Source organism: Chlorocebus sabaeus, chromosome X, assembly GCF_047675955.1.
Source record: "Chlorocebus sabaeus isolate Y175 chromosome X, mChlSab1.0.hap1, whole genome shotgun sequence".
NCBI classification, from domain to species: Eukaryota; Metazoa; Chordata; class Mammalia; order Primates; family Cercopithecidae; genus Chlorocebus; species Chlorocebus sabaeus.
This window is the reverse complement of record NC_132933.1, coordinates 7,749,793-7,759,322: the sequence shown is the minus strand read 5'-3', so window position 1 is coordinate 7,759,322 and position 9,530 is coordinate 7,749,793. Positions and strand designations below refer to the sequence as shown.

At 40.8% G+C, this 9,530-nt stretch overlaps 1 pseudogene; it reads right to left on the bottom strand.

The window, feature by feature from the left end:
• Nucleotides 1-1,573: 1,573 nt before the first annotated feature.
• On the bottom strand, nt 1,574-2,520 carry LOC103232711 (HCLS1-associated protein X-1 pseudogene; annotated as a pseudogene).
• Between the last annotated feature and the right edge of the window lie 7,010 nt (nt 2,521-9,530).

Sequence of the window (9,530 nt, the reverse complement as noted above, 5' to 3'; positions counted from 1 at the left end):
CTTGATCTTTTGGTTTTCTGCATGATGGACCATCATTTGGGTAATCATTGTTGTCATGGTCGTTATTTTTCTTCTTTAACAAGGAATTCCTTTTTTAACCAACCAGCCATTTTGTGTTAGGCAAGGAAATTTAACAGTGCATTCAAACATCTACAAATGATTTACCAAAAATGGAACTTAAATTAAAGTTATTCATTGCATATTTTTTACAACTCTTACAGTGAATGAATTTAGAGAGTGGATGGAGTACGTATTCTCCAAATATGCTACACTATGTGGCATGGCATAATGCTGAAAAGCCAGGGTTTGAAGTTTCAGAAGCAGGGTTGAATCCTGCCTCTAATATATATGAGCAGTGTAGCTTTGGGGAAATTACTTAACTTTTCTGGTCCTCTGTTTCATCATCCGTAAAATGGAGGTAATGATAATACCCTATTATTAAGACTGTTGAAAATAATGAATGAGATAATGCATGTAACATGCTTGTATCAGTCAAGATTTAACCAGAGACCAGAACCAGCAGGAGATATATACTAAGAGAGTCACTGCAAGGAATTGGTTTGCATAACTGTGGGAGTTGCCTAGACAATTCTGAATAACTAGGGCAGGCTGTTAGGAAGGGCCTGGAACCCTTGAGCATAGGCTGAAGCTGTGGCCCATAGGCAGCAGAATTTCTTCTTCAGGAAAGCCTCAGCTCTGCTCCTAAGGCCTTTCACCTAATTGAATCAGATCCACCTATATTATCTAGGATAATCTCCTTTACTTAAAGTTAACTGATTATGGACTTCAGTCACATCTGCAATACATCTCCATGGAATGCATGGGTTCGTGCTTGACTGATAATTGGGAACTGTAACCTAGCCAAGTCAACACACAAAACTATCACAGTGCCCAACATGGAGAATGACTTATAGTGACTACTCAGTAGATGGTAGACAGCGAGACTGTTGGAATGGTGCATGACCATGGGTAAGACATATAAGTGTCATGAGAAGTAGCCTGGGGTAAAACATGAGATTCAGAGTTGGAGAGACCCGAATTCAAATCCTATTATAGTAATTTACTAGCTGCATACATTCAGGCAAATGACATTTCCTCTCAATGCCCTTGTTTCCTCATCTGTAAATAAATGTGAGATAGTACTCCTGACAGCTACCCTGTGAGGTAAGTGTTACATGAGATTAGATAAATGCCTGGAATGTATAATAATTCAACAATGGTAGAAATTCCACTTTCCCATTTGTTTTCTTCTTAACCTCTCTGGTCATCTGCCTTCTTATCTATAGCATGAGAAAAAATATAATACCTACTAATAGTTTTGTAAGGATTGAATGAAATAATGCATTAGATCTTTAAATGTATAGTAAGTACTCAATAAATGTTAGCCATAAATATTCATATTATTATTGTCTTTTTTTTTTAGCATAAAGATTTTATTGGTCAGTTTGGGTGAGTGACAAACTGACATGCCCCCAATTCACTATTCCACATATCCAAGTCCCTGAGCGGGCGAGAGGAGAAGCTAAGCTTATTGATGGTGGGCAATGGGTGAGAGGTGGAAAGGACCTGAAGGCCTCTGGGGGTTAACAAGGCTACCAGGACCGGAACCAATGTCCTAGGAATAAGTCCAGGATGGAGAAGGCATCATCCAGGGCTGGAGGTCTTGGTGATTCTGGATCATCCCTAGGACTGCTGTCTGCTTCGTATTGGGTTACTGTGGTCTCTGTCTGGCCCTCACTGTCCACCACAGTCCAGCGCTCCTCCACTATCCCATCTGGCTTAGTGATCTTGGTCACAGAGATGCTCTTGAAATAGGATCTGGGCTGGGGCTGTAGAACCGGGCCAAAACCCTCCTGGGAAACCTGGGAATCAAGATCATTGTCCTCTCTGGTTCTAGGATGGGAGTCCACAGGCCATACATCATCAAACCTATGAAATGGTCTCTGGGAGGCCCAGTCTGGTGCGGTTTTGAGGGATTCACTTCTTGCATCACTCTCCAAGACCCCCTCAAAGGTCCTGGGCTAGTGACTATCTAAATACTTAAGAATCGAGTCTCAGTCCCTCCTGCAGTCTGTCACCAGGTGTCTCTGACTCAGGACCTGGAAGTTCAGGAGGATGGGAAGGCAAGGTCCAGGCCTCCGTATTGCTGAAGATGCTATTGAAATCTCGTACTAGGGAATCAAAGCTGAAGTTATCGTGGAAATGTATCCCTCCTCCTGGGCTGAACTGAAGCCAAAACCAAATTCCTTGGGGTGCAGAGGCGCGGGGAGGGGTGCTGAGGACTATGGAACCTTGGGTTCCCAGGGCCCCATGAGCCCCCTTCTTCCTCTTCTTCCTCATCATCATCTTCATCTTGAGTCATCCCTCAAAAAAAGGGATCTCTGTGACGCCGAGATCCAGGAAAGCCGAAAAAGCCCCGGAAGAGATCAAAGAGGCTCATTCCCGTATTAGGACTCGAATCTTTGAACCCCTCGAGTGGTTCATTCGCAGAAGGGGGAAACCTGCGCAGCCCTGTGGGAAATTGAGCAAGGTGTCAGCCCATATTACTGTTCTCTAACCATCACTTCTTGCAGCTGGGCTTCCAATAAGCACAGAATAGCAGATAGCTTGAGATTGTCCACTCAGAGGGAGCCTGGAACCAAGGATTTCTATGTTGCTAGTTGAGGGCAGACCCATATGTTTTAGGGATCTAATGAAAAGCTTGTTTTCTTATGTGAAATTGGGGACCTGCCTTCAAAATTGTAGATATTTTACCTCCTTGTATAGTATATACAAGCAGAGACAAATTTTTCCCTTAGGAAGTAGTTAGGAAGTTTCCCTTAGGAAGTACTTCAAGTGAATAAGTTTTTAGGATCAAGTCATGGAAGCTGTATCTCATGAGGCTCTTCCCAAACTAGAGCACAATTTCCTATTAAAATGAAACCAATATTTTGCAGATTAACCATGCACACCAAACCTGAAACCTCCTCTCCCCTATCCCTTATTTCAAACCTATTCCCAAATCTTGTAGACTCCACCTACAATATATTCTGAATCCAACAATTTCTCAGCCCTGCTGCTACCACTGTAAGCCAAATCCCCATTGCCTCTGACCTAGCTGCTCTCTGCCCTCCACTGTAGCCTCATTCTAACCCATTATTTACAAATCAGCCAGAGGATCCTCTAGAAATGTAAGCCTGATCATGTTATTCCCCCCTTCCTGCTCAACAGCCTCTGCAGATTCCTTACTGCACTTAGGATAAGGGCTAACGTCCTTTATGACACACAAGACCCTTCATGGCCTGGTCTCCACCAACCTGTAGTGAACATTGTTGGTTTGGAGCAGCTCAGTATTCATTCTTTCTTCCTAACTACATTCCACTTTTCTTTTAGGAAATAACTTCTTTCCCATTGGATATAGTCTGGGGGTACCATCAGACAGGCACTCTGTCCTCCCTTAGGTGGGGGCAAGCTCATATTGAAAATGAGACCATTAGTATGCTCCAGGAACTGGAGCAGAGGGACAAAGAGGCAGAAATTGGTTAACGTTGATTCATCCAAGTGGGTAGTACCCAGACCTGACCATTTGTATGCTAATACACTTCCTGGACTTCCTACTCCCTAGCCCTTCAAAGTTTTCTAAATCCTGTTCATTTGAAAGCTTTTCCATCAATCCTTTAAGCTCCCAGTATCCTTCCCCAAACTGTTTCTCCTCTGTCATTTGTGTCACTTTTCTGCTTTCTCACTCTGATCCAGTTATATTGCTTGTATTAGTCTGTTCTCATGCTACTATGAAGAATACCGAGACTGGGTAATTTATAAAGAAAAGAGGTTTAATTGGCTCACAGTTCTGCATGGCTGAGGAGGCCTCAGGAAACTTACAATCATGGCGGAAGGGGAAAAGGTACATCTTCCATGGCAGCAGGCAAGAGAAAGCATGTGTGAACACAGGAAAAACTACCATCTATAAAACTGTCAGATCTTGTGAGAATTCATTCACTATCGTGAGAACAGCACAGGGGAAACTGTCCCCATAATCCAATCACTTCCCTCCCTCCATATGTGGGGATTACAATTCAAGATGAGATCTGGGTGGGGACACAGAGCCAAACCATATCAATATGCTATATTACCTTTGCTCAGAATCTTCTTTCCCCACCTACTTTAGTCAAGTACTCAGTCTCAAGATCTCAGCTCAAAGTTATTTCCTTATGATGCCTTCCCTAATTTCCCTCATTAGTTCAAATCCTTCCATTGGAGGTCTTGTGGAACTCTGCTTTTCCTCTAAGTAGCTCTTAATGCAGCTGTTATTTTACTGAGTTGTGTGAAACTTTGTTTCTCTTGCTCCTAGAATGCTAACTCCAAGAAGGTAGACATTGTATTCATTTTGTTTACTGATGCACCCTTGGTAGTGGCGCAGTGCCTACCATATACAAGGCTCCCAGTAAATATTTATTAAATAGATGAAAGCAAAATTTGTGTGGAAACTTAAGCCAAAATATGATACTTCTAAAACAATTCATGCTTGTTGGCAGTATAGCCATAGGAACACAGAGTCAGGCTTTTCTATAGCCAGGGGTACCTTAGTGGAAAAAGTTAAGACATACTGAAATAGTTGTGACACACCTCAACAAGACAAATGCTTGGAGATCATGCCTGCAGAAGTCATATTTCTTCATTCATTCATTTACTCATTTATTTATCTACTCATCCATGTGGTCAACAAAAATGGATTTACAACTCAATTACTGGGGCTCCAAAGATGAATAATGAGATCAGATAAGCTTTGAGTATTAAATATATGTTTTTGTTATAAATATAACCAGTTAATATAGAGAAAATATAAGTTAACTAGTTATTTGATGTAGAAATGGATATGCAAATAACTGATATTTTTTCCTAAGATAATTGCCCTCATACAGTCATCAAAATAATGTTCATTGGGTTACTGTTTTCATTTTCACTTTTAAGATGACCTTCATAATTATTTTCCCAATGTCATGGCTCCTTAGCTCTGTATTAGCAGAGATATTTCCAGCTTTCCTTGCCTGATATCCCCAAGTGTCTCCAATTAGATTGTGTCACATTGTGATGGTTTTTACCATTTTCATGCTACGTAACTAATTTTCATTGGCTGTGTTTCTTAAAAAATACACACACACTACATATTTTAAGAGAGGAGATAAGTAGGGCATCAAATAAAATAACAACAAGATAAAGTTCTGTACTCTAAAAAGATTGGAAATTACTCATGTTATCTTTTAAGAATCAGCTTCCATCTATGCTTTTTCTAGTCTCTCTCTCTCTTTCTCTCTCTCTCCCCCTCCGTCCCTTCTTCCCTCCCTCCCACCTTCTCCGTCTCTCCTAGGGTTTTTAAAAAAATCCCAGCCCAACTCTGTCCATACACAATGAACATATTACTCTAAATTCAATAATATTTCAGTTTTTAAAAAAGCATAAGTGATCACTTCTTTGTTGTTAATCACTTGCCCTACTTAATTCATTCATTATACTCAGAGGCTCTGAGATTGTCTCCAGGCTGGAGAGCTTCATATGAATCCTTTCTTTTTTATCTATTCCAACTTAGATTAAGTCTAGGTCCTGTTTAATGAGGTGCCACTGCTGGGTTTTCACGCAGAAAGAATTCCTCATCCTTGGTGGTATGTATATACCAAATAAATTATCTTTTATTTCTTGAATGTCTGACTACTGCTTCTTGTATGAAAGACTATGATTATGAGCTCCCTGCGATCTGGGCAGCTGGGTTTCTTTGATATGGATTTTTTTCCTTTTCATCAAAGCCTTATCTTGTTTTTTTTTTTATTATATTTACGGTGTGTGAGATTATGAAGAGTTTTCTAGACAGCACCAAGTGCCATGCCATAATGAACTGAGTCAAGTTATTGGGTTAGGACTCCCCGTGCTCCAGTCAATTTATATTCCTTGGTATAATCTGTTTATAAATGAGCAAAACTACTTTATGTTTCTGCCACAAATTTTATTGTGTGTGTGTGTTCACATGTGTGTTTTGGTGGGAGGAATTGCTAGTTTTTATTTTTCATGCATGGTTGTGCACACAAATTCAGTAATTTAATTTCCCCTTAAATACTGCCTTTCCCAAACATCCAGTTTCCAGATTAAAAAATGCATATGTAGGAGTGTTTGCAGTGTGCACTACATCCCTTGAAGACTAGTCTCACAAGGCTGTCTCATCACAACTAAGAGTTGTCATCCTGGCACTACTGAAGTGTTCACTGCTGCTGCTGAGATAATGGTACTACTTCCCCATGGGCCTGCTTGGATAGACTGGGACTCAGCAGCCCCATAGTAAGGTTAGGAAATAGTCACGGAGGCAAAGAAGACAAAAAAAAAAAAAAAAAAAAAAATAGAACAAAAGGGTGGGTGGTGGAGGTAGAAGGGAGGAGAAGAAGTTCCCATGGAAGGCAATAAGACATCAGTACTGCCAGCACATTACCCCCAGTGGCACCATTCCCATCCCACTGTAGACAATCTGGATCCACAAGTCTGCTTTTTGGGACAAATTAATGTGTTTGGTAAGAACCCACTAGTAATGAGGCCAGTGTCTTGGGTGATGTTATCATACGGTCCACTTGGCTTTGTATAGAGGAAAAATAGTTTCCACACCCTCTTACTGCTGCTAATTACCAACAAAGAAAACCAAGACAGAGAGTAAATGGCAGAGTACAGATTTCTACCAATAACCACAAATCAAACGCTGCAGCAGGTTATATATAATTACAGCCTATCCTTACAAAATCAATTATAAAAGAACAGGTGGATTTTACCAAGCTTAATATTCTGCTAATTTAGAGCTCTGTAGCAACAGCATGCCAGAGCAGTGAGTCTTAAACTTTTTCATACCGTGCAGCAACAAGAATGCCTGTCCAAACTCCTTGAGTAACCACATGAGTCTGTTCATGATTAGAAGTTACAGATCCGGGGGCTCCAGCTGTCCCAGATCTCACCCAACCAATATGAGAACTGAAGGAATGAATATAGGGCCACCACTGTATCCCACTAGTTAGATGATCTCTTTTCTAGAAATTTTCAGCAAAATGGGATTCTACCACTTCATTTTAAAATCAACTTTGATGGAATTACTGTAATGAGCACATTTATCGATTTAAACTCTTGGATATGTATGCACGTGTGTGTGTGTGTGTGTGTGTGTGTGTGTGTATTTCTATGAAAGCATTTCTATTTTTTTGTTGTTAAATAATTTCTCTTTCAACTTTATACATCCAAGACTGAGTCATAAGGCTTATTGCCCCAAGGGAGGAGAAGACAAAACCTGCCCCAAACAAAGAGGTTATTGATCAGCTGTAAGTCTTAAAAATTGACTATTTTGAGATCATAGAAAGACCATTGTCTTGAAAAACCAACTCTGTTGACAGATAAAATTATTTGCTAATTTTTTTCTAGTTCTCATTTAACATATGACAGACTGGGCATAGCTGCCTAGATCATGGAGGTTTACTATATTCTTAAAATAGAGAAAACACAGGAAGTGAGAAAAAAAAGTTGAAACAGTTTTTTTCTGTTCCTAGTTAGTAAGGGAAAAAAGAGAGAAGAGGGAAGGAGAAGGAAGAGTTCACATGCTTGGATGTTTCTTGTCCCTACTCTTGACATACTTTGGATTGGCCTTGGGACTCTTGCAAAGGCCTGCACAGGGCCACATCCAGCATGCTTCAAAAGTAATAATAATACGGGATGATCTAAGTAAGGAAGCTGGCCTTGTGTGCTGAAGGCAGTGATCAAGGATCCCCATGGACTGGATAAACTGGAAGATTCAACATATCCTGGTGAGGGAGTGAGGAGGGGCTGAAAATGCCTGTAGTTGGAACAAAATTGTCTCTATGAATGAGGACTTCCAATCTGAAGAAAAGTGATTAAGACTATGGACCCTAGTGCTGAGTGTCAGCTTGTTGCCTCGACAGGTCAGATGGAACTCATTGTACCTTAGATGCCACTAGTCCAGGGGGCAGAATACAGCATGGAAGTCTTCCCTTAGCCATGGTTTCACTTATCCACAATCTACCACAGTCTAAACATATTACAATATTTTGAGAGAGAGAAACCACATTCATATAACTTTTATTACGGTATATTATTGTAATTGTTCTACTTTATTATTAGTTATTGTTGTTAATCTCTTAGTGGGCCTAATTTATAAATGAAATGTTAGCATTGGTATACATGCATAAAATGTATTATATATTGGATTTTGTACTACCTGCAGTTTCAGGCATCAACTGGGGGTCATGGAACATATCCCCAGCAGATAAACGGGAACTATCATAGCTGTTCTGTTACAGACACCAGCTAGGATCTAGGAAACATCGTGTGGACTCAGAGACACTATCTCCTCTGCCACCTTAGAGCAGAAAGATTCTAAGGTGGCCTTCTATGATCCCCAGCTGCTGGTGGTCACAACCTTGTGTCATCTCCTCTAGTTGATTATGGGCCATACCTGTGACTTGCTTCCAACCAATAGAATGTGCCAAAGGGGATGGGGTGGTTACTCCAATGGTTATATTATGTCATATGTTAAACATGAAGGGATCTCACTCCTGTGATGATGCTATATTATACAACACTCTGTCTTGCTGGCAAACTGTCTCAAGAGTCTCTTATTTTCTGTTGCTGGCTTTGAAGAAACAAGCTGTCATAAACCCTACTGCCACAGAAAATTGAATTATGTCAACAACCTGAGTGACCTTAAAAGTGGATCTTTCCCCAGTGGAACCTACAGATTAGAACCCAGTCTTACTCAGTACCCTCAATTACAGCCTTGTGAGACCCTGAGCAGAAGGCCCAGTTAAGCTGTGCCCAGATCTCTGATCCACAGAAACTGTGATACATATGTGTTGTTTTAAGCCACAAAGATTGTGATCATTTGTTATGCAGCATAGAAAACAAATATACCTAAGGTCATATAAGCCTTGGCCCCCTTATATACCTGCAGACCACCTTTTGAATTTTTATTTATTTTTATTTTTTATTTATTTTATTTTATTTATGTATTTATTTATTTATTATTATTTTTGTGTGAGACAGAGTCTCGCCCTGTCACCCAGGCTGGAGTGCAGTGGCTGGATCTCTGCTCATTGCAAGCTCCGCCTCCTGGGTTCACTCCATTCTCCTGCCTCAGCCTCCCCAGTAGCTGGGACTACAGGCACCTGCCACCAGGCCCAGCTAATTTTTTTTTTTTTTTTTTTTTTGTATTTTTAGTAGAGACGGGGTTTCACTGCGTTAGCCAGGATGGTCTTGATCTCCTGACCTCGTGACCTGCCCACCTCGGCCTCCCAAAATGCTGGGATTACAGGCGTGAGCCACCGCGCCCAGCCAATACCTGCAGACCACTGTGAAGAAGAGAAGGAGAGGAGGAAAAACTCTGAAGAAGAAAACATTTATCCAACAGAGACTGAATTGAAAAAAGACCATTAAAAGCAGAAGACATTGAATTGGACCGGGTTTACTGAACTGCAAGACATTTTTCCTAATATCCAAGAGTGTGGGCGTTGCCAAGC